Raw genomic sequence first — 25,446 nt, 5'->3', positions numbered from 1 at the left:
CTCAAGTCACTAAAAGTAAGTGGATTGCTTATGTCTCAACTCTTCCTGGGAGCAGTTAAGCAGAGAAAATGAAAACATCCTTTAAAACTGTTCAAGTCATAAAATCATAAAATGGTCTGTATTAGAAGGGACATTTAAAGGTCATTTCGTACAATTGCCCTGCAGTGAGCAGGGACGTCTTCAACTAGATCAGGTTGCTCAGAGGTCCATCCATTCCGACCTTGAATGTTTCGAGAGATGGGGCATTTATGATCTCTCTGGGCAAGGAGTGTTTTACCACCCTCATTGTAAAAAATTTCTTCCTTATAGCTACTCTAAATTACCCCTTTTCAGTTTACAACTGTTATTATATATCTTGTCCTATTGCAACAGTCCTTGATAAAATGTTTGTCAAGTCAACTGTAAACCTACTCTTTTCCTCCCTCTTCCCACTTTCCCCTCATTTTCCCTCTCAGAGAACAACTAGGGAAGAAATTATGAGGGCAGCTATTTGTTAGGTAAGAAATTACCATAACCTTCTGTTTATAGGGCTAACCTCGAAATAAAAATAATAGTAAATATGTGTTAAGAGCCAGCTATTTTTCCTCAAGCACCTGGTATATTTTTTTCAATACTTGATTTAAATTATTTACAGATTTTCTTCAAGCATATCAAGTAACCCTTGGAAATAAAATGCCATAGTATGTGGAAAATTATATTGGTGAGCAATCAGAAGCCTGGGAACACCCAAGTCAAGGTTTTGCTCTCCCAGCTCAGGCACATGCAAGGTGTTCCCTTCATTTTGTCCCATTTCATGATCAATGTAATTCAGGCATTTGTGGCCATGTGCAATGTCTGTGTTCCCATGAGTCAGGACACTAGCATGCTTGCTATTTATGGACCCCTGAGGACAGGAGAACCAGAAACCCGAATTTGGAGTTCTCAGTCAAAGAAGAGACACCAAAGTCTTTTGACTGTCTGTGGATGCCATGACATTACACACAGCCATGTACTGCTGTCATCTCTCCTGTTTGCATTCCAGAGAGAGCTGCATAACACACCAGGGAAAGGAATGACATATCACTGACAACATAACTTACCTAAAAACCAAACTCAGCCACCGAGCTGTCTGTGCTTCAGAAGCCTTGCCCCAGTCATGAAGTGATCAAGAAAGGTCCCATAAAGAAAGGAAGTCACACCCCTGCTGATAGTCAGGGCCATCCAAGTTAAAGGTTCACCTCTCCCAACTGACTTTATGGAGAAGTTAGCCTTGGGGTTGTCATCTTCCAGCTTCAGGCAGAATTTAGGAAAACTGGACCATACAGTTAATTGTTCTAATAAACTAATACTTCACTATGTTGAGGATTAGCTGACTTATGAGCACGACTTATGAGCAAGACTTCTTCTGCCAGCCTCTTCCAGTGCTTTTAAAATGTTTCTTCAGAGCCTATCTTCTCAGTGTGGGCCAGGAGAAGCTGCTGCATTAGAGATGAATATTATTGCCCGTTATATGAATGAATTAAAGACCAGATTCAACATTTTCCCAGGGAGACACCATGGCCCTGTTACCTGGACATTAGCCTGGGGTTAAAACAGCCTGTTTTCCCTCTCCATTTCACCACAAATTTCCTGTGACCATGAACAAGCTGCTTGATCCAAATCAAAGGAGTTTAGCTTCCCTATTTTCAGATTCCCATTCGTAAAATCAGTCATGGATTTTCTCCGCTTCAGAAGGATGTTGCAAGGATATTACATGAAAAATTGTGAAGCACTACAAACATGAGTATTTAGGAGAACATCAGAAGGTATCAATCTCTCCATGCTCCCAGACTAGCCTGCTTCTTGGTCTTTCTGTTGGTGATGAGTTGAAGTAGAAATTGTAGCTGACAGATAAATTTCCCTTAACAAGGTGCTAAAGTCACTTTTTCAGAATGATGATTCCTTCACAAAACCCATATGCAGGCTCCCAGCTCAAGATCCAGGTGCAAACCTGTTTTTACAACTGAATTTCTCTTGGGTTGAAGACACTTCGGACTTTCCAAGGGCTACTGCTCTGTAAAACCACTGTTATTGGAAAGATTTCCTCTCTCTACCAGGGAAGGAAGCCTTGTTTCAATGCAAATACTAATTTCCAATAGTACTGGCAGTTAAAAAATCAAGATATTAACACAAAACCACAAACCTAATAATGTGTCATTGTTTTTCAAGCAAAAAGTTAGTCTGATTTGACTTTTTAAATTACTTGCATCAGAACATAAGGCACTGTAAATTAATGATTAATGCATTTCATAAATATATAAATTTTTGAACTTTTTCCTACCCTTTTATCAATATTTAAAGTTGTCTTTACAGCTCAATCCATTTTTTTTCAGTCCAAACATTTTTTCCCCCAGCAATTGTAAGATATAGCTCTTTTGTAAGGCCTTACTCATCTTTGCCAGGTCTGTATTTCCCTCCAGTGATGGAGAACATGGCCCACTCTTTCATACTGTTGTATGTATGCATTAAGTGAAATTAGACTGCTTTTTTGACCTATTTTTAAAACACTCAAATTTAATTACTGTTGTGTTTATAAAATTGTGAGTAACAGGACACATATTTTGAAAGAAGATAAAGAATAAACAGGTTTATTTGTGTATCATTATTGTGCGTGAGTTTCCGATTAGTTGTTTCTATTTCACAAGTAAATGGGAAGCACTTGAAAGCTTTAGCTTCTGTTTAGCTCAAATACTGGTACAGCAGGAGAATGCTTTCAAGGAGGGATAGAAATGTCAAGTCCAGTAACAAATTTACACTCCAATATGGTGAAAGAGGAAAACAGTGTTTATAGATTGCTTTCTTCAGCATGGTACTGTTTATCCCGCAGAATAACACTTTAAAAGCACATTGATGAAATGTTTCTCTTCTCACTGAATAGTCTGTATTTTTATATTGGATGCTTATTATATATGTGTGTTTGGATTGATCTAGAAAAACTACACTACAAATTGCAGTGAGAAAGGGTGAAAAATGAGGGCACACTGCAGAAAACAAAGTCTCATCCTCTAAAAACAGTTTTTACAAACCAAGATTATCAGCTTGAGTCCTCCCTTAGCTGTCTGATCAGTCAGCTATCTGTAGTTTTCCGCACTGGCTGCCACTCTCCAGAGCAAGGGCTGTTGGCTCTGACCTGGCAGGACATGAAGCACCTCCAGACCAAAAGCTGGACAACTCTATGTGCCTGCCATGTTTCAGACATGATGCTGCATATAACTCGGGCACAGTGCTGCACCCTCAGAGTTTGGCTCCTGCAGCCCTGAGCCAAGGTGGAACACAAGTAGTGCTCAAAGAGCCCGAGCCCAAGGATATGCCCTGCCACCACACTACCTCTCTGGCTGCAGGGATCTGCTCTTGATCCATATCCCTACACCAATGGTAAATTATTGAAGTAGCAGCAAGTGCAGAAAAAACAAAGGGAGGATGTACTCAGAAGAGATGAGCATAAGTAAGCCCCTTGGAATGACAGAAAGCATCATCCAGATCTCTCCCTGCTCTACAGAGTAAGCTCCTGCATCTACCAGCCCAGCAAGGGAGCCACCATCTCAGTGAGCACCAGTAGAGACATGAGATTCAAGCCCCACAAAGACACTCAGAATCCAGAATGAGATTGCCTTTGCCGGGAGCTGATGCAAAAACTCATTGCTCTTTCAATGCACAGCCTACATTATCCTGCTTAAATCTGAGATTTGGACAAACGTTTGGCAAACCAGCCATAGGGGCTTTGAGCATGAAACTATGCAGGAGAAACGGAGCAAGGAAATTTAATCTTTTGAAGTCCTCATCACACTGGATTAATTCAGCAGGCCACACTTCCATTCTGTTTGCACTGTCAGAAAGTCTCTGATTGGCTTTGACATTAGAGTGAAATAGATGGATATTAATAAAAGGATACAGATAAAGAGCTAAGGAGACAGATACTGGGATCAAATTGTTAATGCTTTACACTCACACTTGTCTATATATAAAAAATGGCTTTTGCAAACATCAGAATGTTCATTACAGTATTCAGAAAAGGAGTTTTACTGTGACAATCTGCTGAAAACTGCCTCTGTGATGATAGCAGGAAATCAGTCACTTATTTTGCTGGATTGTTCATAAAACTGACAGGCAGGCTCTGACTGAATCCGAGAAGCCTGCACCTGGTCAGATCTGCGAGATCTGACAACAGTCTCTCTGTTGCTAATAATTATGCACCAGTTTAATCACCAACCTCGTGCTTAGCAAACTGAAAGCATACAACTGGGTAAATGATGAAGCTATAGGTATTTAAATCATACAGCAGTTTTTGTTCAATTGGCATGGTGATGAGTTGCTCTTTTTTTTCTAAATTCTAGATGATGCTGACAGTGTTTAAAACTGAGGTTAGAAATTACAGCAGAAGAATCTGACTTGTGACACATCTCATAAAATAAGTCATTGTGCCCTGAACCAAATATAGATTGTTGATCACTTAAATCTATAGCTCAAAACACCTGCAATGCAAATAAAATCAAAACTCTCTTTGTTCTTTCCTAGGCACAATGGTCACTTGTTTGATTCCTATTTTACATTCAAATTAGTTCAGCTGAGAAGCACAGAGTACAGATGCAAGTTTGATTATGTCATTAGTAAAGTCGTATAGATGTATTTAAATCTATTACACTAAGAAATAATTGAGAGAGGTATCTGTGGGAGGATAAAAGGTATTTCTAGGCACAAATCTCTTATATTGTCAGATGTGTGTGTGTTTCCATTTGGGATTACTTTTATTTTCCTCTACAGGGAAGATGCACTATCATTTCTTTTAAAACTTTATGTTCTTTTAACCATGTTACTCCACCATAACAAACTGTCTTCACTAGCACCATGCCTCACATTTGACTGGCTTTTGGTAACAGCAAATAGTCATAGTGAAAACTTAGTAAAATACACTGAAAAAGAAGGTTGAAGGGATCTAACTTCAATCTTGATGCTGAACTAACACTAGCAGGTGTCCAAGCACCACTTGCCAATGGCTTATAGAGATACCAGAGTGCTTTTATGCATGAACTGCTGGTGTAGTTCTAACAGGCTGCCCTGAACCTGAACTGCACCCTTCCCCTGAATGTCGTGTACCTGATACCTCCTGAGATCTGTGGGGTGCTACGCATTTTGCTCTTCTGTGGTCCTTGAAGGGACAGGTGAATGCAGCAGCTCCCAGGAAAGAAGGGGGTGAGGAAGGAAAGACAGGACATTCACTGCTCCTGGGTCGGAGGATAGCTGAGCTGGGCTCTTCCTGCACCAGACAAGGGAGAAGAAAAGAATATCAGGCAACGTCTGCTGTCAGAACAGGCTGAATCCAGTCACAGTCCTAACTCCCTCACCTCACCAAACACACACAACTTCAAACAGCAGCAGCAAGACAGGCTCTGCTCTAGGCTGTGACAAGCTGGACAACATCTTCAGCTGTCCTAGCAGCATTTGGAAATTATCTATCAAACTGTTTAGTGTTACTCCCTCTCCTCTTATAAAACTATCACATATACAGAACTGGGGCTATTTGACATTTGACAGATAGACAGTTTGAAGTTTAGATAAGATAAAATATGCATGTCAAATGAGACTTGCTTTATTTACCTTAGGCCTTCACAATACACAAAATAAAACCTTAAAATAAATGAAATTAAAATACACCTCTATTGTATGATAAATGTCTAAATTTGCCCTACTGAATTGCCTTTCAGCTGACTACCCAGCTCTGAAAAGCTAATGGACACAGAGAGACTATATTTAAGAGCAGCTGAGATCCATTAATTGCATAACATTATTCTCATTCTTCTGGAATAATGTGTTTTCCTGTGAAAAGGAGGTAGAAAACGGCTGGAGATTTCCAGAGCACCATGTAAGAGTTCAACCTGAGCTAGAAGGACACACCATTGACACGTTCTAGAAGGACACGGAGGAAATGCTGCCTAGGTACTCAGGAAATGAGGAATGGCTCCCATCTCTTGTTATTTTCAAGGATATATAATTAACAATGCTTTAGGCATAATGCCTTTGTGGCACAGAGATATATTTAGTTGCATCCTTTCTATTCTTTAATGTCTTTACCAGCTAGGTTAAACTACCAGCATGGAGACCTCCTCGATCTAGAAAATTCCCCAAGTAGGTTCCAGGAGCGATGGATGTGCACATTGTAGGGCTCTGGGGCAGGATGCACTGAAAAATCTCCACTGAGGAACAGGTCAGTGGTGGGTGATTCTCTTCTGTTTTTAGGATGCCTAACAAATACTGAGAGCTTGAGAGGAGATCCTGCAGTCTCAGAGCTAGAAGTAGAAATTAGGCTGAGTAGGTTTCTCTGTCCAAGAAACATGTGAAACCTAGAAACCAGTCACATCAAGAGATGACTATTCAAAAGGGTAATGGACCATTTTTTTACCCCACATCTGCAGTGAAGAGAAAGGTTATGATGGTGCACTAAACTGCTAATGACTATTGTCTATCTGGTTTATCTTGTTTACCACGTCATCTGCCACAATGCTAAATGTATCAAAACCAAGGAGCACTAAGAGGTGTTTAACCCAATTTTAGTAAATGCACCTTTTTAGAATATGGGCAAGATCCAGTGAATTTTTCAGTATTCACTATATTTCATGTTATTAAAATCTTCACTGTTTAGGGGAAAATCTTGAAGGTTTAGGAAAACCAAGAGTTCACACACTACATAGAACATATTTTTTTAAAAAACGTTATCACAGCAGGTTCATCACAAGATATTTATAGATTCATTATGATTTACCAAAGACAAAGTTAATTATTGTTATTTATAACTATTTAGGATCATTTTCTTTTAAGGAGTGCTTTTGTTTTAACATCAGGCTGTTCTCAGCCCTCTTCACTTCTATCTGAAAGTTATCATTAAATGGCCAAATCAAATACAGCAGTTAGCTTTAAAGACTTGCTGTTCCATTAATTATATTACAGCATGTAACATTTCTGCACAGGGACCTTCTTCATAATATCCACTAACCCACTACCTCATGAATTTTAATTATGTGTGGCAAAGAAAAGCCCACATCATTAAGACCATAAAAAATGTATTGTATTAGCCTTTCTTGCAATTGCTAGCACAGACCAGGACCTTAGAAAAGCAAAAGTCCCTGCTCCCACTCCAATTAATTAAGCAATCAGTATCTCCAGAATTATTCTGTTATCATCTGGTGACGGATGATAGCAAGCAAAGGCAACAGCTGGGTACGCATGTGAGAGATGTCACAGGCAACACTGCCCTTCATTATGTTGTTTTCAAATGATTTATGGACACCTCCTTTGAAAAAAAAAATGAGGAGAGGTTTACTAAAAACTTAAATAAGAGTAAATCTGAAATATGCATGAAAACAGGTTAACAATACATTGGTATTATTTCTTCAGTTTTGCAAACCCCCCTCAAAAAGTCTATACTAGCATCATCAAGACAAAAGAAGGCAATTTTTTCCAGTGGAACATCTGCAGGGACTAAAGCATATGACAGGAAAACATAGCAAGAATGAAGAGTCTTTTCAGTTTTCGTCTACACTAGTATTCACTTATGTATTTTAATGTAAATTATTTTATCATTTTAATGACCTTGCCCTCTTACCCATTTATGGATATCTATATTATATATATTATATATACATCTAATAATTTCTGGGAATCAACTAAGAACAAACAAACAAAGGGAACATGTGGTGTTCTTTTAAAACAACTACCTACAATCTTTGTCCTATCTCTTTTAATGGTTATTTATAACTATATTTTCACATATTACCCACAAAGTGTTACAGCCTTCCCTCTGGGGGATACTGCAGAGCTCTGTGACTAGCTTTGTGAGCTAGTCAAGATGAGGCCCTAGGCTCTGTTTTCCCTATTTTTATTCAGTCATATTAAGGACAACTGTGTGTAGCACCAAGAGGACAAGACCTTAAGCATGACCAACAGTATCACATGCAACTGCAGAATGTGATGTGATTTAAACAGAGCTCATTGAATTAGCACAAAGTTGTTGATACACAAATATGTTGAGGGTTTTTTTCACTAATATATGTGCTGACTGGTGTATTAGCACAGCACAGAGATGTCTTCTGATCCCTTACCACTACCTTCTGCTGGTGTGGAAGAAGAGCATCCAGAAATGGCAACCAACAGAAAGGTAATTCAGTCCTGCCTTCCAGCCTTCTCATCCCTCATCAGTTTAGCAGTGTGCTGCTTCATAGGATGCTTATGATATTTCTACCTCTTGTATTAAAAAGGAGGCAGAGTTTGTGAAGAACATAACAGAGAGAGCATATGTAGATGTGCTGACAGACAGGTGAAACAGCCAGTGTAAATCACTGTTACCAGAACAGTTGATGTGAGCATGTCTTCACAAGCACAAACATTTTACAGAAGGTGCTATGTAGGCAAGTTACATCAGAGATTGATAAAAGGATTTTAGACCTTAAAAATCTGTTGCGTTTCTTCTCATAAGGGAAATATAAGGGAAATATAATGTTTTGTACTAATAGTTCCATTTTGCAGTTCACAGAAATTAAGGGTATTCAAGTTCCAGATAATTAATTGTATGGCATATTACAACCTCTTCAGAAGAGATAGGTGGTGAATTTACTGTCTGGGTGTTTAATGGATTAATACTTAATGCCACATTACTAAACTTGGTGTGCTTGAAGTTCACTGAATTAGTGTTTAATGAAATGAAAGGGGCAATATGGAGCTCACCTGAGTAGAATTGTAGAGAGCTAATATACAAAACTGCAAAAGAAATGAAATGGTACCCTACAATTATAACAATTACTAGCAAGGCAGAGAAAAGGTAGGATGTACTTTTTCTCAAAAAGATGCTGGAAACTGGCACTCTAAAACACAGACACAATGAATGTTCGTTGTTTGAATTAATCTTTCAAAAGGTCTAAAACATTGTATTTCTTAAAATTAGGACATATAAAGACAATCTGTTCTTTTGCATATCTGGAAGTACAAGGCTTTGAATAAAATCTTATCTGAAACATCAGTACTGTTTGCTATGCAATTTCACAGTGCTGCACAGAATTGGTGAGCAGAAGCCCCCTCAAGACATTTCTACACCAAAGCTGGGTAATTGGAGTCCTAATCAGAGTCACCCTGGGGGTTGAATGTCTGCCCCATAAGTGATAGCTGTTATTTACAGCATGCCATCAGGTCTGGAAGTAAGGTCTTAATGGTCTTATATAGCTAAGAAATAAATACCATCTCAAGAGTTCAAGATAAAAAAGACAAAATATTTATCATCTCCATTTTTTAAATGAAAATGATTAAATGAGGCTGTAGCATATCAAACTGGACTTCTAGTCACCCCAGCCCAAGCTCAGTGTCATAGCATCACATCCATCCTTTCACAAGAATGAAAAAGGTGCCCAGCTGGAAAAATACAGGAGATGTGCAGAGATTTAGCTCCAATCTGGCAGCATTTTCCAGTGCATGATTAAGATCAAGAAGTTTGCTTGATGGGGAATACAGTGCTCAGCACTTTGTAAGTTCTAGTATGTAACTACTACTTTGAAGAAACAAAAAAATCAGGACAGAAAAAGAACAGCAAGTTGTAGGGCTCAACAATTTGCAAGCTGACAGATGAAATTTTCCATGGAAAGATTTGTGTGTGTTTGAAGGAAAATTATTGTAATGCCCCGAGAAAATCATCTTCTCTACGATTACAGTTCCAAAGTGAACAACGTACCTTGGTGTGCTCAGCCCAGTTCACTCTGTAAAAGTCTCTCAGAGTCAAGGGCTAAAATGCTCATGTTTGAACAATCCAGTGAAGCTGCTAAGTCCATCCTTTGCGACCTTAAGCATCTTTAAGTGCACCTTCAGTTTCTAAGGGATACAGCAGGATTTCTAAAGAAAAGGTCATTAAATGCCACTTTATGTATCTAATCATAAAATAAACAGGCAAGCTTGCAGATTATTACCTTTGGGTCCTACTCTGCTCTGCACTGGTGCGGCCTCACCCTGAATATTGTGTGCAGTTTTGGTCACTGCAATATGGGAAAGGTATTCAGCTCTTAGAGAGTGTCCAAAGGAGAGCAATGAAGATGGTGAAGGGTCTTGAGGGGAAGCCATATGAGGACTGGCTGAGGTCACTTGGTCTGTTCAGCCTGGAGAAGAGGAGACTGAGGGGAGACCTCACTGCAGTTACAACTTCCTTGTGAGGGGAAGAGGAAGGGCAGGCACTGATCTCTTCTCTGTAGTCAGCAGTGACAGGACCCAAGGGAATGACCTGAAGTTGTGTCAGGGGAGGTTTAGGTTGGGTATTAGAAAAAGGTTCTTCACCCAAAGGGCAGTTGGGCACAGGAAGAGGCTCCCCAGGGAAGTGGTCACAGCACTGAGCCTGACAGAGTTCAAGAACTGTTTGGACAATACTCCCAGGCACATGGTGCAACTCCTGGGAATGGGTGCAGGGCTGAGGATTGGACTTGATAACCCTTGTGGGTCCCTTCCAACTTGGTGTTTCGTGTGATTCTGTGAAACAGCAAAAGCACAGTCAAGGCAGTGAAAAACATAAGCCTTGGCAGGTTCCAGTCAATGAACTAGTTTGAAGTGCATTGCAGGAGAATCAAGAAATAATAAGGGCTTAAGTTAATACAAACTGAACAAATATCTGAAAAAAATTTTAAATAAAAATAGGCATTACTGGCACAAGGATGACACTGAAGAGTTGCATGAATTCTCCTGACTTAATGAAAAAGGTCAAAATATTGCACAAAAATATATTAATCTAAATTCATTGCTCTGATTAAAAATACCATAGAATCTGGGGGAGAAAATATAAATATTTCAAAATAATTATTTATATAACAGGATTTATAGTCATGACTTGTCTCTTTACAAACTATATTTCAGGTCCAATCTGTCAGTCCTCCCTCCATGAAAAATTCCCTAAGAGTTCAGCATTTTACCTGCAGATGCACAAGCGGAGTTACTAATAGTATCAATAAAACCAAGAATTTTATAAACTTCGTGGTTTTCATTTTCATTCATCTTCCCAGACAGCAATTCATGTTCACATAAAGAAACTCTGCTTTCTCCCCATTGTTAGGCTCCAGAAAGACTTACCCTGGCAGAACTAACCTTAGGCATAACATTGTTGTTTCCTTTAGAGATTTCTGTCATGGTCAGGCTAAAACAAGGTTTGTTCCAGTGGCCCAGAAAAGAAATGCTTTTCAGTGTCCTATGGCAAGCAACTGCCACATGACACAAAATAGCAGGTGGGTTTTAGAGCACACCTTGGCCCATGTGCAAAACACTGCATATACAACTAGGTAGTGTTAATGTTAAAACAATGTTGGCTTCAGCAGAGAGGATCAAAAAGACAAATATTCCTAAATTTGAGAGAAATTGGGGAAAAACCTTCATATTGCCACTAAATCTATCAGTGAAGCAAGAAGAAGCTTGCGTTTTTTAAAAGCATAGATGCCAGTAAAAAAAGAAGAGTAATTTTCAGATATTTTCCAGACTTTGTAAACACTGGGTTTTATTTTTATTCCAGTGAAATAACGTGGCTTCTTTGACTGAGTGTTAAATTTGGGTGTTAAATTTGATCAATACAAATCTTGCTGGATGTAAAACAAAAATACTCTACAAACTGTGCTACTGTTATAATTTGGCATATGGTCATGTTGCTGTGTTCTGATATAACTGCAAACATTAAAAAAAAAAAAAAAAAAAGCAGTTCTCTCCGGATATTAATTTTGTAAGGATTTGTTGTATTTCCAGATGCAAGCAAAGAGACGGCTATGGTTGTTCAAAATAATCAAAGTGTGAATGAATTTTCTAATTTACTATGTTAGAAGTTATCTGGACAAGGAATGACACCTGATTTTGAAGGGAAATGCATTTTTTTTAAATGCATCACTTAATGACTGATAAAAGGCTATGAATATCTTTCAAAATATGCCTCCTGGCATTTGGATGGAATACAGACATTATCTTACAAGAATGTAGTTATGATACTTTGTCATTTTAGCAGTGTTTGCAATTATCTATTCTCTCCTGTATTACATGAGGGAAACAACTTTCCCTCACTGCACTGAAGTGGTGGCATTGGGTCACATGAGCAGTCCCAGCTCCTGCAAAAGTAGCATCTGATTTCTCCCAGAAAACCCTCAGCATTGCCATGTGATGAATAAACGTGTCTGAAGGTAGAGAAAAGTTACCTGCAAGTTCTCCCTAGGGTAAAATAAGGCCAAACATTTAATATTTGAGCCCACCACACATACAGTCAATGACAGCAGCAGTAGCAGAACCACAGCTAAGCAGTGCCCAACAAAGGCAGAGACAATACTTCATCCAGATCTCCCCAGTACCTGGGAAGAAAACTAAAACATAGCAGCAGAGAGCAGTCCTGCTGAGCTGCTCTTCTGATAGCAAATGCCACAGTGGTCCCAAAGCTCAATTTCATTTGCAGAGTAGACATCCTTAATTGACTTCAGGAAATTCAAAGGGTGCCTGTGACAGGAATTCAGCACAGCCTCCAGCCCACTGAGCAGATGGGGCTCAGGCTGCCAGTTGTGCTCATTTTTAAGTAGCAAATTTTCATTATTTAGATCTTTATTTATTATTTTAGTTCCTAAGGAACTTAGAAACAAATTTTTTCAACCAGTTCCTCATTCAACTTCAAGATTAGCTTCTATTTCATGACTGCTGTTTCTACTGAATTGCTAATTTTCTTGAGTGGTTACCATTAATTTAGATCCTATCATTCACAAGGCTAATTAAGATCATAAATTTGTCCTGCCTTTATCCAAAATTAATATTCATCTACCATAAACTTTAAATGTCACTGTGATGCCCAAATCACTCAGTCCTGGTTAAATCACTAGAATTTCTCATATCCTTTTGTAAATTCTACCTAAATAATATTATACCCCTCTCAAAATAATGATACATCATCATTTACGCTCTTGGTCGTAAGGAAACCATCCCTTCCTTTCACACTCAGTTCAGAAGTAAACTGTGACTACTCTTCACCTTAAGTTCTGCAAATCTTTGACTTCATTCACAGAAAGCACTGGGATGTAGCTTAGCTTTAGAAACAAAAATTAATTATGGATTTTTTTTCCTGATTTCACATTCACTAGCACTCATATGAGAAGTGATTCCTCTCAGCACTGGATTACAAGGCACTCTAAATTCTCCTTCCTGTTATTGTAGAGCTGCTTTCATTTCAAGAGACCACTCTACCAGTGAGTTGGTTGTAAATTATCAACCTGTAGCCCAAAAAGCTGCGTTACAAACCCCTTGCATTGCCCAGCTCTTCTTCCCTCTCTGTTTGAAACAGTATTATTTCCTGTAGAAGCAGAGGAGAAATGGACACTGATAAAGAGCTATGGTGAAGAGGTCTTCATTGAACAGTGTCTTAATGGTTATTGAAAGTAATTTGCAATAAGTTACATATACTCAAGCATGTTGTCAGGTGGGAGACCAATGACAACAGCATTCCTGCCCTAGCTAACAGTACAGAAGCCACTGATGGTCCTAGTCCCACAAAACCATTTTTGTTCCTTTAGGGTTTAGTTGTTCTCGTACAAAGAAAGAAATTTCTTCTTTCTTTCATCCCCTTCTGTCCACTGAGAGCTGAATTTAAAAGAAAGTTTACTGTATGTTTCTGAGAACACTTGGTTTTGAATGTTGGAGGTTCCTTTGTTTTTAGCATCAATAAAGGTCAACCACTCCATTCTGTCATTGACAGGCTCCCGTTCCATTTGGCTAATACATTCCACTTAGCATCACATACAACAATCAGACATATTCTTAATACTAGGAAGTTGCAGAAGAACAAAAGGCATGTGTGTGCTATCTAAGATTTCCATGGAGTGAATTACGCTGGATGAATTATTCGGAATTATTCAGAAAAAGAAATTGTTTACTATTCTCTCATAACAGATGCTCCAGACAAAGAAGAGAAGAAGCTGGTGCAGCCTCTGACTGAGCCATAGCTTTTCACAGCTGAACGTGATTGTGCAAATTAGCTGGTAAAATTTATGGAAGAACCCAGAAAGAAGCAATTAGAATTACAGAGATGGCTTGAGAATCTGTAGTTTGTAATCAACCAAAATTGTGCAGTTTTCCATATTCTTTGCTGATAATGCAAATGTAACCATTGAAGGAAACTGCTCTGTATGTAGCACATCCTGAAAGCGAGAAAAAACACTTGAGTCCAAGCAAATATCTTCGAAGACAGTAGGCTGTGTATGTCTTGGCCAAGTCATAAATGGGCATTGCACAGATAGTGAACTCTACAAATATGTATTTTGGTCACTGGCACAGGCTGCAGGGTAGAAGAAGGTCCTGAGAGCAAAACAACGACCATGAGAAAACATTGAATGGTTTGAGATCAGGGACTAAAGAAACCTACAAAAAGACTACAATCTGAGGTTGACTAGTCAGAAGACTACTGTCAGAATGGACTATCTAGGAAAATTGTGACATTTCAGGCAAGGTGATCATTTCAGGCAGTTGATCATATTTGCCAGCTCAGTTATGTAGAGGAGTTCCTCTGTCCTCCCAAAGTGTCGTGAAGTAAGGGAATGTGTGAATACCTTGTGGATCTCTTACAGATTCTTCTGCTGTATTTTCTTATGGTGCATCAGACAAGGGCAAGGGAAATCATTACTGAGATTGTCTCATTTCATCCCTACTGAGAAACTGAAGTTTTACATGAATTTTAGCTTTGTGGAACACTTTTGTGCAAATGTAAGATGGAAAAAATTGGCATGTTCTTACACCATGTCTTGGAAAACAAAGATTACATTTAACAGTAATTTTCAGTATTTTTTAATAATTAGGCTGTACTTCCTTTTATACACACAGAAGGTCAGTTCTTGATCTGATGTTACACTGACGCAAAGCAGGTAAGTGGTTTCCCATCAGAGGAAGCATTCCCACTCTTCATCCTCTTATCCTTGGGTAAATTTTTCTGACATGTTTCTTGAGTCAAATCAGCCAATTACAAGACTCAATGCAAGGAAAAGTGAATGAATGGATAAATGGTTGATGATGATATGGTTAGTGGAAGCAATCCTTTGGTATCATCTCAGCATGGCATGCAACTACTTACAACATGACTCTGCATCTCAGTATCAGCTGGTACTACTGCATGATTACTCATTTGAAAGGCTGTCCAAGGCTACTGAAGTTCACAGTCTGCCTGATAAAATACACTGCAGAATGTGGAGACTGGCAGTTCCTACAAGTACAATACCAGCTGTGCAGCAAACTGGCTAGGATTGCCAAATAAGTCCAGTAGAAAAAAGCATATGGAGATCTTGGAGTGAGTCAGACCAGTCTCCACTGTATTATTTTAGGCATGTAAAAAGTTTTGACCTCTGCCAGCTCCAGGGCCCATTCTGAAGCAATCAACATTTCACTTTGACTACTTACCTCACAGGGATGAGGGTAGATTGAATTAGTGTTGTCACCTCCTTTGAAACCTATTGCTCAGCACAATGCATAATTATCCATAAGTAATTATTATACAAAAGTAGTCCATTTTTCCATAGTAAATAGCTTTCTAAGTTATTGAATTAATCATCAGAGCTTTTCAAGACATCACCTTACAGCATGTAGGGGCTCACTTTGCTTTAATATAAATTTGTGTAATACAAATTCCTGTTCTCCTTACACCAGGGACAGATCATACTATAATACTGATGTGTCCTCCCAAGATTGAGGGTTTGTTTGCTTTTTTTGCTTTTTACATGATTGTTCTAAACTGCAGTGTCTGGGTTTGTTTTAGGTCCTATTTATTAATTTTTACATGGCTTGTTCAATTACCCAGAGTACCAGCTGGAAACTGAAAGTGAGCATTCAGCTACATTATATGGCAATGGGATACAAGGTTCATTGATCCCTGAAGCAAATTAAATACAAATAATTGCTTCCTTATTGACATTCACTGGTGCAAGCTTTTTCTCCTGCATGTCTTGATACGTGGTATTGGATGCAAAGAATCTGCACAGCATTTATATATGTCATTGCTTTGGCAAAGAAAGAATATTTGCAATTAAGTACATTGCCAATACTCTGAAAAACTGGCCAGTGACTAAAACTTTTTTTTTATTTTTGAGATACCTTCATTAGTAGTATATAAAGAGAAGTCACAATTGGTGGCATATAATCACAATTCCAGCCATGTGACATGGATCAGAGAAATATTCATAAATAAAATTTTTCTGTAGTCTAGGACTCCAAATATTAGAGACATGTCAGCACAAACAGCAAAGACTAAGCTGGCAAAGGTAAACCCTTTGTATTCATATCTATATTTGCTAGTTACACCCTACTACATATAGTTTAGAAACGCAGATACGGTGTTTATTGGGATAGGTTTAAGACAATCTCTATGACCTTCTCTCCCATTCTTGCACTGGCTACAAAAGAAAGTGAAAATTATCGAATATGTCAAAAAATTAAGGTACTTTGGTGGTTCAGTGACTTTCAGAGGCAGGCCACTGTTGCTTCCTACACCTTACCCCAGGACAGGTGCGTTCTCTGGGGAAGTCTTTTGTTTACATCTTTCTTGTTCTTTCAATTAAAACAGATACCTCCTATTAAAACTGCCCCTGCAACGTGAGGCTAATAAGTACTGAAGCTAATACGTACTTCTTCTACAAATCCTTCCCTCTTCCCCCACATTTCAGACAAGCATGCTACTGTTTAAAGTGACTGGACATTAGGATATCAAATGTCAGTAAGGGGAATAATCATTTCTTTTCCCATGATCTTTAAGCTCTCTTCATTATCATGTCTGTTGTGCTCATTCTGCATATCTCTTATTCTCTGCCTGGCTTCTCCTGGTACAACTTGCAGAACACAGCATTACAAACACCATAAATCCTGCTTCTTGGGGAACAATAGTTTTGTAATCACCTTACTGCATTCATAACATTAATTTTCCTGAGAGTTTCATTTAAAACCTAAACATGACACAGCAGGTGTCAAAATTGGATTTAGATGATTAAATCGAATAAACAAAACCTAATGCCTCCACCATATTTTGCTAATAAAATTGAGTTTAGGGTGACCCCGTCATGCTTACAACACAGAGAGATTTGTTTAAACAGTCTTCTATATCACTCAATACTTTTCATGAAGGGATAGAAACAGAAATAGAAATTTTGGTTACTTTACATCTGATTTAAGTCAACTAACACAGTTGCAAAAACATTTAGTTATGAATAAATATTGCAAAAAATAATGTAAAAATCAATGTTTTCTAAGAATTCTTGGATCTCAATGTCCATTACGTTGTTAGCTCCAGGCTGTAAAGTGCAAAACTTCAAAAACATGCAATTAAACAATATAAGCACATCTTTTATCTCAGCTATGAAGAGGAAATATCCTAAGAGACACAGGGAGTCTGCAGACGGAGTGGATGAAGCTAAACTGCAGTACAGGAAACTTGGACATGAATTTTGGCCAGGATCAAAGTTTAACCTTTTCCTCTTTTGTTTGAGACCAGCAGTTCCCAAGCAAGGAAGTGAATCCACAACATGGGAGGTACACAAGAAGGAATCAGTGGTGCCAGTGACTCAGGAGAAAAGCAGGCTTACAAGGTGGATTGTATCCCACAGCTTCTCTGAATCCATCCTCCCTCAGCTGAGAGTACCAGCACTGCCATGGGAGGCTCACAGGATCCCAGGAGCTCTTTAGGATCCCTGTTCCTGGATGTTGTAGATGTTGTTAACACCAAGCACGTGTGGACAGGGGATTGCCCACTCCCCCTTATCAGCAGCATGCATGCTGGCACATGTTCTAGCAAGAATGTGTGATTCCCATCACAGTCATGATTGTGCTTTTCCCAGCTGTTGGGGGGATGATCCTACCCATGTGCACCCATAGTACAGTTATACCAATGCAGTGGTTGCCTCACAGGTAGCCATATCCAACATAGCCATGTCTTCTTGCAACCTTCTCTTGTGGCTTTATGCACGCAATTTAATGGAAAAACCCTAAGTCTCTCCTTACAGTATTCAGGAACCTTTTGCACTGGCTCTTTTCTCTCACATACAGAAAATAAGATAGTCTTAAGCAGTAATGGGTGTAGGTCACATCTCACTGTATCTTCCCATCACTTAACCACAGCCTCCCTGGGAAATTGGCCCCATATAAGCAGAATGCTTATTTGATTCATCCATATAATTGTACGAGGCTATTTCCACAAGATGTGCCAGCTCCCCTGGAGCTAAAGCAAATTCATCAGCACAGCAATGTGAACTTACTTTTCAATAAAAAAAACTTTCATTCTGGAAGTAAGCAGAGACAGCGTATCAGGCCTTCAACACCTGAACCTGTTCTGCTGCGACAGGAACTATGATGGAAACTGGAAGATATTTTATAATGTGGGATCACAAAAAAATACATGCACTTCAGAATCAGTTGGTCTAAGCAAGAGGATTTTATCTGTGGCTTCCTCTATGCCTCCCTTTCTCCACCTTTTCTGCTGTAGAACATGTGCAAATTGCTGTGAAAGAGATCCATGAAGAGGAAATTCAGGGGCCAACACAAAGGATAAAAGAGGACAGAAAATTATGATGATGCCCTACTAAACCATCTAGAGAGGTTGAAGTGAGAAGAACAACTTTATCCTTTGAGCTGCTTGTAACCGCAGGAAGCTCCATTAACTCCTGATGGTTCACTGTAAAACATTAGCCCTTGTGCTGAGGGATAGATGTAGAGCTGGCTCCTGCCAGGAGAGAAAACAGCCGTTCTGTGACAACAGCCACTGTGCAACAACCGTGGCACTGCCACTGGGTCACAAAGATGCTCACATCGATCAGCAGAATCTACAGTCGCCTGGGAGTGCACAGGTTGCAGAGTCCGGCACAAAAGCCAGAGTTAATATAAAAGAACTACTAGGAGTCGCAAAACACCCTGTCCTTTGCAAGGATTGATCTCTGACTACTCACACATGCGGGATATGGCATCGTTACTTATCCTGGGTTTGGAGCTCAGAGCTGCTGGTACTGGCTGCTAACAAACTCACCAAGACCACTCATTACAAATCCTTTAGTTTAAATCTAAGACATAAAAAAGACTGTAACAGCAGCTTTTAGGAAAAGCATCACAGGCTGAAGCCTGTAGCCGTGACAGCTCACAACGTACGATTAAACAAGTTCTCATTCTGGGAGAACTGACTGTCATAAATTGAACCCTGACCAAAATTTCACTGGAACAAACACATCCTCAGGTCCCTCTAGGTTTCCATAAAACTTGTCTTCCAATGCTTCTGTTTAAAAACTGAACACATAAAAAAAAAATTTTAGAAAAAGCTGCACAAACAGGATATATCTAATTTACCTCAATTTGTAATGTTCTTGAGTAACAACAGTTTCACAGAGATCTGTGTTACTGAATGCTTGTCAAGCTCTCTAGGAGATGCAAGTATACTCAGATAAAGCTCCTTGCAACCAGTTCCTTCAAACACATCATCTGCTGGACCCAGCTGGGGCAGCTGTGGTAAAAAAAAGCAAACCCAAACCATTAAGTACACAAATACCTGAAGCTTGTTCTTATGATCACATTTTAATCAGTCCTTTAGTATTTTTCCCCCATAATGAAGCTCAAAAATCATGCAAACTGTCTTGTTTGTAGGCCACAAAATCTAGACACACTGCTATTTTATTGGTGAAGTTTAACTGCAAATTCTATATAGACTAGTGTTGTCTGTCTTCACAGCAGGTTATTTGTCATGTACCCCCTTTCAAACACTTCTTATTGACAATTTTTCTCCATATACGGGCACAACAACTAAAACAGCACTTCAGAAATTAAGAATTGATTTTAGCTCCAAAAATCTGACTGTGCATAAAAAAAAAAAAAAAAAGAAAAAAAAGATCCCTATCTCTAAAGGTTGCTTTAAACATCAAAAGCATTTGAAGCTTTTTTTGCTGGGTTGTTTTCACATTGCTTACGTGTCTGCATATTTCTTGGGATGACGACAGTCACTTTTGATATACGATTTGTCTCACACTGACTGCTGGGGCTGGCTGCTAAGGTCTGCATAACTAACTCCCTGAAACCTCTCATTACAAAACCTTTGGTTTAAATCTAAGACATCAAAGGAAATGAGTTAGGCAGATGCAAGATAGACGCAAGCCCTAGCTTATGAGAAAAATATTTTAAATAGTCTTGTTTGGAATAATGTTCATTATCTTCTAACCCTCAGATGGCATTGGCACGAAGCATAATGGGGTTACAACAGACTTAGTTTCATGTTTTTAACTGGATTCAGTAAGGGGTGGGGGGGTAGAGAAAAATACAAGTTAATTTTAACTTATATATTTATACTGCCTGTATGTTTCCATTATGATAATAAGCAAAATGGATTGGTTGGGCTATAAAGGTTGTTTAAATTGCATTTTATGATATAGTATTAATGAAAAATACCCATCAGAAGTAAGTTTGATTTAGAATTCAAACAACATTAGAAGCAGGATTTAATTAGCTATTTTTCATTTTCTGTTTAAAAGGAAGCTCAGAGTGACATGTGCACTTACTAGTGTAAGTGGGAGCGTGGTTATTAACCACTCTGGCCTTATAGAGCTCCAGCCTAGAAGTCCCCAGACCCCAGCTCAGTGTGAGTCCCTGCCATCCTGCAGCAAAGGCTTCCCCCGCAGTGAGGCTGTCCCAGCTGCACACAACCAAATCTCCCGTGCTTCCATGCTCCCAGTGCAACTCCTTGACAGACAGTCACTGACTTCGGTACTTTACGAAAACCGGGATGACAAAAATTTTCGAACATCCAATAGTTTTGAGGGTCCACATTTTTCTGGGTGCCAGTAAAGCGTTTCAGATTGAGCGACTAAAACTGAGTGCACCCAAAATTACTGGATGCTGCTCTGACGGTCCTACATATCCGGATGCAAATACTGCTCTGACCTGCCCCCATTTCCCAAGCCCTATTGCCTCCCCCTCCACCCCCTCCTTCACAGGTTTTTACTTTTGGGTGTTTTCTGTCCGCCACTGGGCAGGAACCAGCAGCCACAGGAAGAGGTGCTGCCTCGGCCGCTGGGTGCTACCTGTTGCCACATCTCAGAAGGGACACTGAGAAAGAAGCACACAGGCATCCCCTCCTACCTGTGATTAAAGAACAGTTTTCCCCTTGCAAAACCTCACCTTTACAAGCAACAAATCTTTACCCACAAATATTATTTCCGACTAATGGTTTATTTCAAGTTACTTATTACTTTGCCTTAGAACATTTGTTTTCCTCTTCTTTCCAGAGAAAACGCCTCAGGAACTATGATGTCAGTTGAGGAATTATGGGTTATATATGCTCCAGATGATGACAACAAGACAATTATTTTTTCCTTACAGGCATTTCTCAGAAGATACCTCAGATCCCTGAGGACTATATGAAATTTTGTTACTATGAGGAAGATACCCTAATCACAAAAGGCAATCAACAATACTAATACTACAAGATTAAGGGCACTTTTCTTTCTTTTCACTGAGCCTCTTTCAAGTCCTATTGTTCAAAAAAGTCTGCAAGAAATTCATGTATCTCTCCCACGAGAATTAGTCAACAATTATTCTGCTTCCAAGAGAAATTTATTTTGAGTCAATGTTTTTTAAATCTATCTGTTCACCAGGCTTACTCATGCATTAAGGATGATTTTCAGTGCTCAATAGCAACTCCTGAAACAAGAAGCAATTAGAAACATCTGATTTCATGATGCATATTCCTTCCAGCAAACTGAGCCACTGTTTCCAAAAGGAAAATGCAAAGACTCTCTGCCTTCCATACAGTTATCAAATGTACAGCAGAAACAGATAAATTTCAAAAGCTGAAATACAACAATAACTTGGCACACAATGAAAGTTGTCAAATGAGTGAATTTAGTTGTACGACAGTAGAATAAACATAAACATTAACTCAGTTCAGGCTCACCAAAGAAAAAATGGCTCACATTACAAGCAATAGGACTAAACCGACAGCACAGGTCAGGAAGTCCTAGCTTTGCGCTGAGTTTCTTGCCTTAACTCAGGTAAGCTCTGCAATTACTTTGCTCCTGTCCTGAAAACCCACAGATACAGCTTACAAACTTACCAGATAAGTTCTAGGTAGTGTGAAATGATGTAAAGAACAGATGTTATTTAAGGCTGAACGTAAGAAGTTAACAGTACCTTTTAGAGGCAATAGAAATTAAGATTAGGTGTTTATTATTAAAACATTTAAGTATTACACTGATGCAGGGACTTAGCCATGCTAGAGTGAATGGGTTGCTGCCATGAGGCCGTCATCTGCCTCTGACCCCCTCCTGCAACCTGTGTTGGAGTGCAGGAGAAAAGCAGAAACCACCAGGTATGTGGGAGTCCAAACAATGCCCTCTGATGTGGATCTAAACAAAGGAGATGCCCAGTCTTGATGACAGAAAAGCAATTTGGTCTACCTTTTACTTTTGCAGACAGCAATCAGCACACAGCTTTCCATAGTTTATCAAAGATCCGAAATTAAAGGCAATTTATAAATGGCTTCTATACCTAGCAAGAAAATAAGTGTTAAATAGTACTTTCCCCAGTGTTCCAGCTGGAAATAGTTAAAAGGTACTCAAAAGAGGTCTCAATGATATCTATTCTTTTCTGCATACTGGTTAATGGATTCTGACACTATCATTCCTTAGACACGGTGTGTAACTAATAGTTATAAAAATACATCTTTTCTTTGTCAAATTACACAGCACAGATGAGAGAGAGTTAATCCACAAGGCCACAGATATTACATTGCACTTTACATTCACTGAAACCATGAAGAATGGCCTTGCTAGAGATAGTGAAAAATCAAAAAGCATGGCTTGTTGATCCATTCTTTCTGCTTGCTACAACCAGGAAAAAGATGCACATGGGGCGAAGGGGGCAAATCTCCGGTAGGGGTCTTAGAAAACCAGTTCTTACAATTTCACCTTTTGAGCTCTGCCATGCAAACAGATGCAGAAATATTATGGCACAAAAATATATCTACTTCTCCTATTTTCTCATCCCGACTTTCTTTTGTGATTTAATTGAATTTCTGCCTTCTCCAGATGCAGACAATTTGGCCTGTGGACACATTGAGGCAGGTAATGTCCATGGTCTGTCTTGTGGTAGCATGGGCAAGTTTTTTCGAGGGGTAAATGTCAGCATAATTCATCAGCAAGTAAATAAATTACACTAATGGGCAAGGACTAAATACGATGTGTACTTCCTTCTCACCATCACTAAGGGAAGGAGCCAAACCAAGGTAAAATGAAAGCAGGCAGCAGCCTGCAGTGGTAAACTAAATGCAATATTTTTAAAATACAGGAAAAAAGAGAGGAAAAAAGAGAAATATACTTCAAAAACTGAATTGGAAATAGTATGATATTCACAGAGCATCCTGAACTGGGTTGTGCTCCATCTGAATATAAGAGTGGAGTATTAAGCTTCCTAAAGTTGGTCTCGAAATGCTAAATAGCTCCATCAGCAGGCTGTAATTCTGCAATAGTCACTGCAGTAAGAGTCACAGGGGCAAGCAGCTTCATTGGCTGGAAAATAAAACCCTTCTCAAAGCCTCCTGTGATGTGGCTACTGAGAGCATCTATGGACTGGACCCAAGAATCCCAGAGAGCTTTTCCATTCCTGCATCCTGGGAGAGCCCAGTGCTCAACTGTTGTAGAGGTGTAGCTCGATGTTTATGTGTGTTTAGCCTAACAGCATCCAAAATGAACCAAGACTTTCCCTACAGGACAAAGAGAGAGTACTCTATATAGGTGAGCGGGGCTGCAGCTTCCCAGCATCAGCAAGGGGAGAGTCATCCACCACTCCACACTGAGCACCATCTGCCTTTTCTACAGGGATTTGCTGCTATTTCACCATATTCTTTATGTGCTTTGACCCTTACATATTGGAAAAGGCAGACGGGACTGTTCTTCCACCCAAATAAAATCTCACGTTCTACAACTAAAACACATTAACATCTCCTGGATTTCTTCTCACTTGCTTGTCCTGCTTCATACACCGATTGGCTTACTGCCTGAGCATTCCACAGCAGTTTAGCAAATTCACCACTGAGTTAGGGAACCAGAGATATCTCCAGAGAGGACTGGGACAGAAGTATTAAATGATTGATTTTAAGATTCATGGTAGTATGTAGCAGAAGCCCAAGTCTACTGAGTTACAGCTTTATGAGGTCACAGCATTGCCACCACGTGACAGCAGGAGAATAATGACATCAGCAACAAGGTCACGATCTCCTAGTGGTTTTTTTTCTGTCTCCCACTAGTCTTCAACCACTGTATGCCCACTCTATGCCACTGTATGCACAACAACTCACTCCTTTGACAAGTTCCACATAGAGGGAGTAAACAGCATTGTTGATCACTGAAAACAATAATCTATAGAGCAGGTTTTTTCTCACAGTATCACTCTGCTGCTGTCTCACTTAGACTGCAGACTCCTCAGAGCTGAACCAGACATCATTTTCTATCTTATTCAGCACACTGTGGGTACCAGTGGGGATGTTTAAAGGCTGTTGCAGTGTTCAACCAGATAGCAGCCACAGAAATTAAAGGGAGTTATGCAGCTGAATCCCTTAGTCATTCATTTATGCTTCCCCTTCCTCATAAATCAAAGGACAGGAAAGCAATTTAATCAGAAATAACCACAGAATTAGCAGTACAATTCATCTCCTTACGCTCTTTTCTCATTGCTTTTGATAAGTAGAAGCAGCAAAGAACCAAACAGCAAAAGAAAAAAAAAAATAATGAAAAATTAAAAACCCCACTAGTATCATGGTGCTGCAGATTTTGAGAAGTCCTGTTCGAGCCTGAAATGGAATATTCTTCTATATCTTCTTCTCTTCTTTTAGTTCATTGCAATCTGGTTAAATAACTGGATTTTCAACTTAATAAGCATCTGACACTAGTTGTATTCCTGCAAAGCTCAGAAATTGCAAACTGTACTTAAATATTTGTTTTATACAAATACGCAGTCCAATCACAACTGTGTGGTTGGATCTCCCTTACCCAGCATTCCCTTCTGATCTGATATGTAAATAAGGTTTCTAAAGGACATGGCCAGGAGGTCACTGCAACAGCTTAGTAAAAATGTAATGAAAATAGACGTTGGCAACAAAAAGAAAACAAGGAAGCCAACGATAAAGGATATGGTAATTAACACATTCAGCATTACTGAAATTGCCTTAGGAAACTGACCTTCTCTATGGCACTCCCATCCCCAAAAGAAATGCACTCAGAAGCGAATCCATCCCATAAGAACAAATATATAGGAGCACCGAAGCCTGTAACAAAGAGTTGGAGACATTAAAATATTTTAAAAATAATTAATGAGTGTATAGACAAGAGATATGTGAAAACAGCAAATGCCATGAAATCAGTCCTTTACCCTCACTGAAAACATAAACATAGGGATATACAAATA

Source organism: Empidonax traillii, unplaced genomic scaffold (assembly GCF_003031625.1).
Source record: "Empidonax traillii isolate 1590-97213 ecotype Southwest subspecies unplaced genomic scaffold, ASM303162v1 scaffold17:size2698205, whole genome shotgun sequence".
NCBI classification, from domain to species: Eukaryota; Metazoa; Chordata; class Aves; order Passeriformes; family Tyrannidae; genus Empidonax; species Empidonax traillii.
This window is presented reverse-complemented; position numbering follows the sequence as displayed.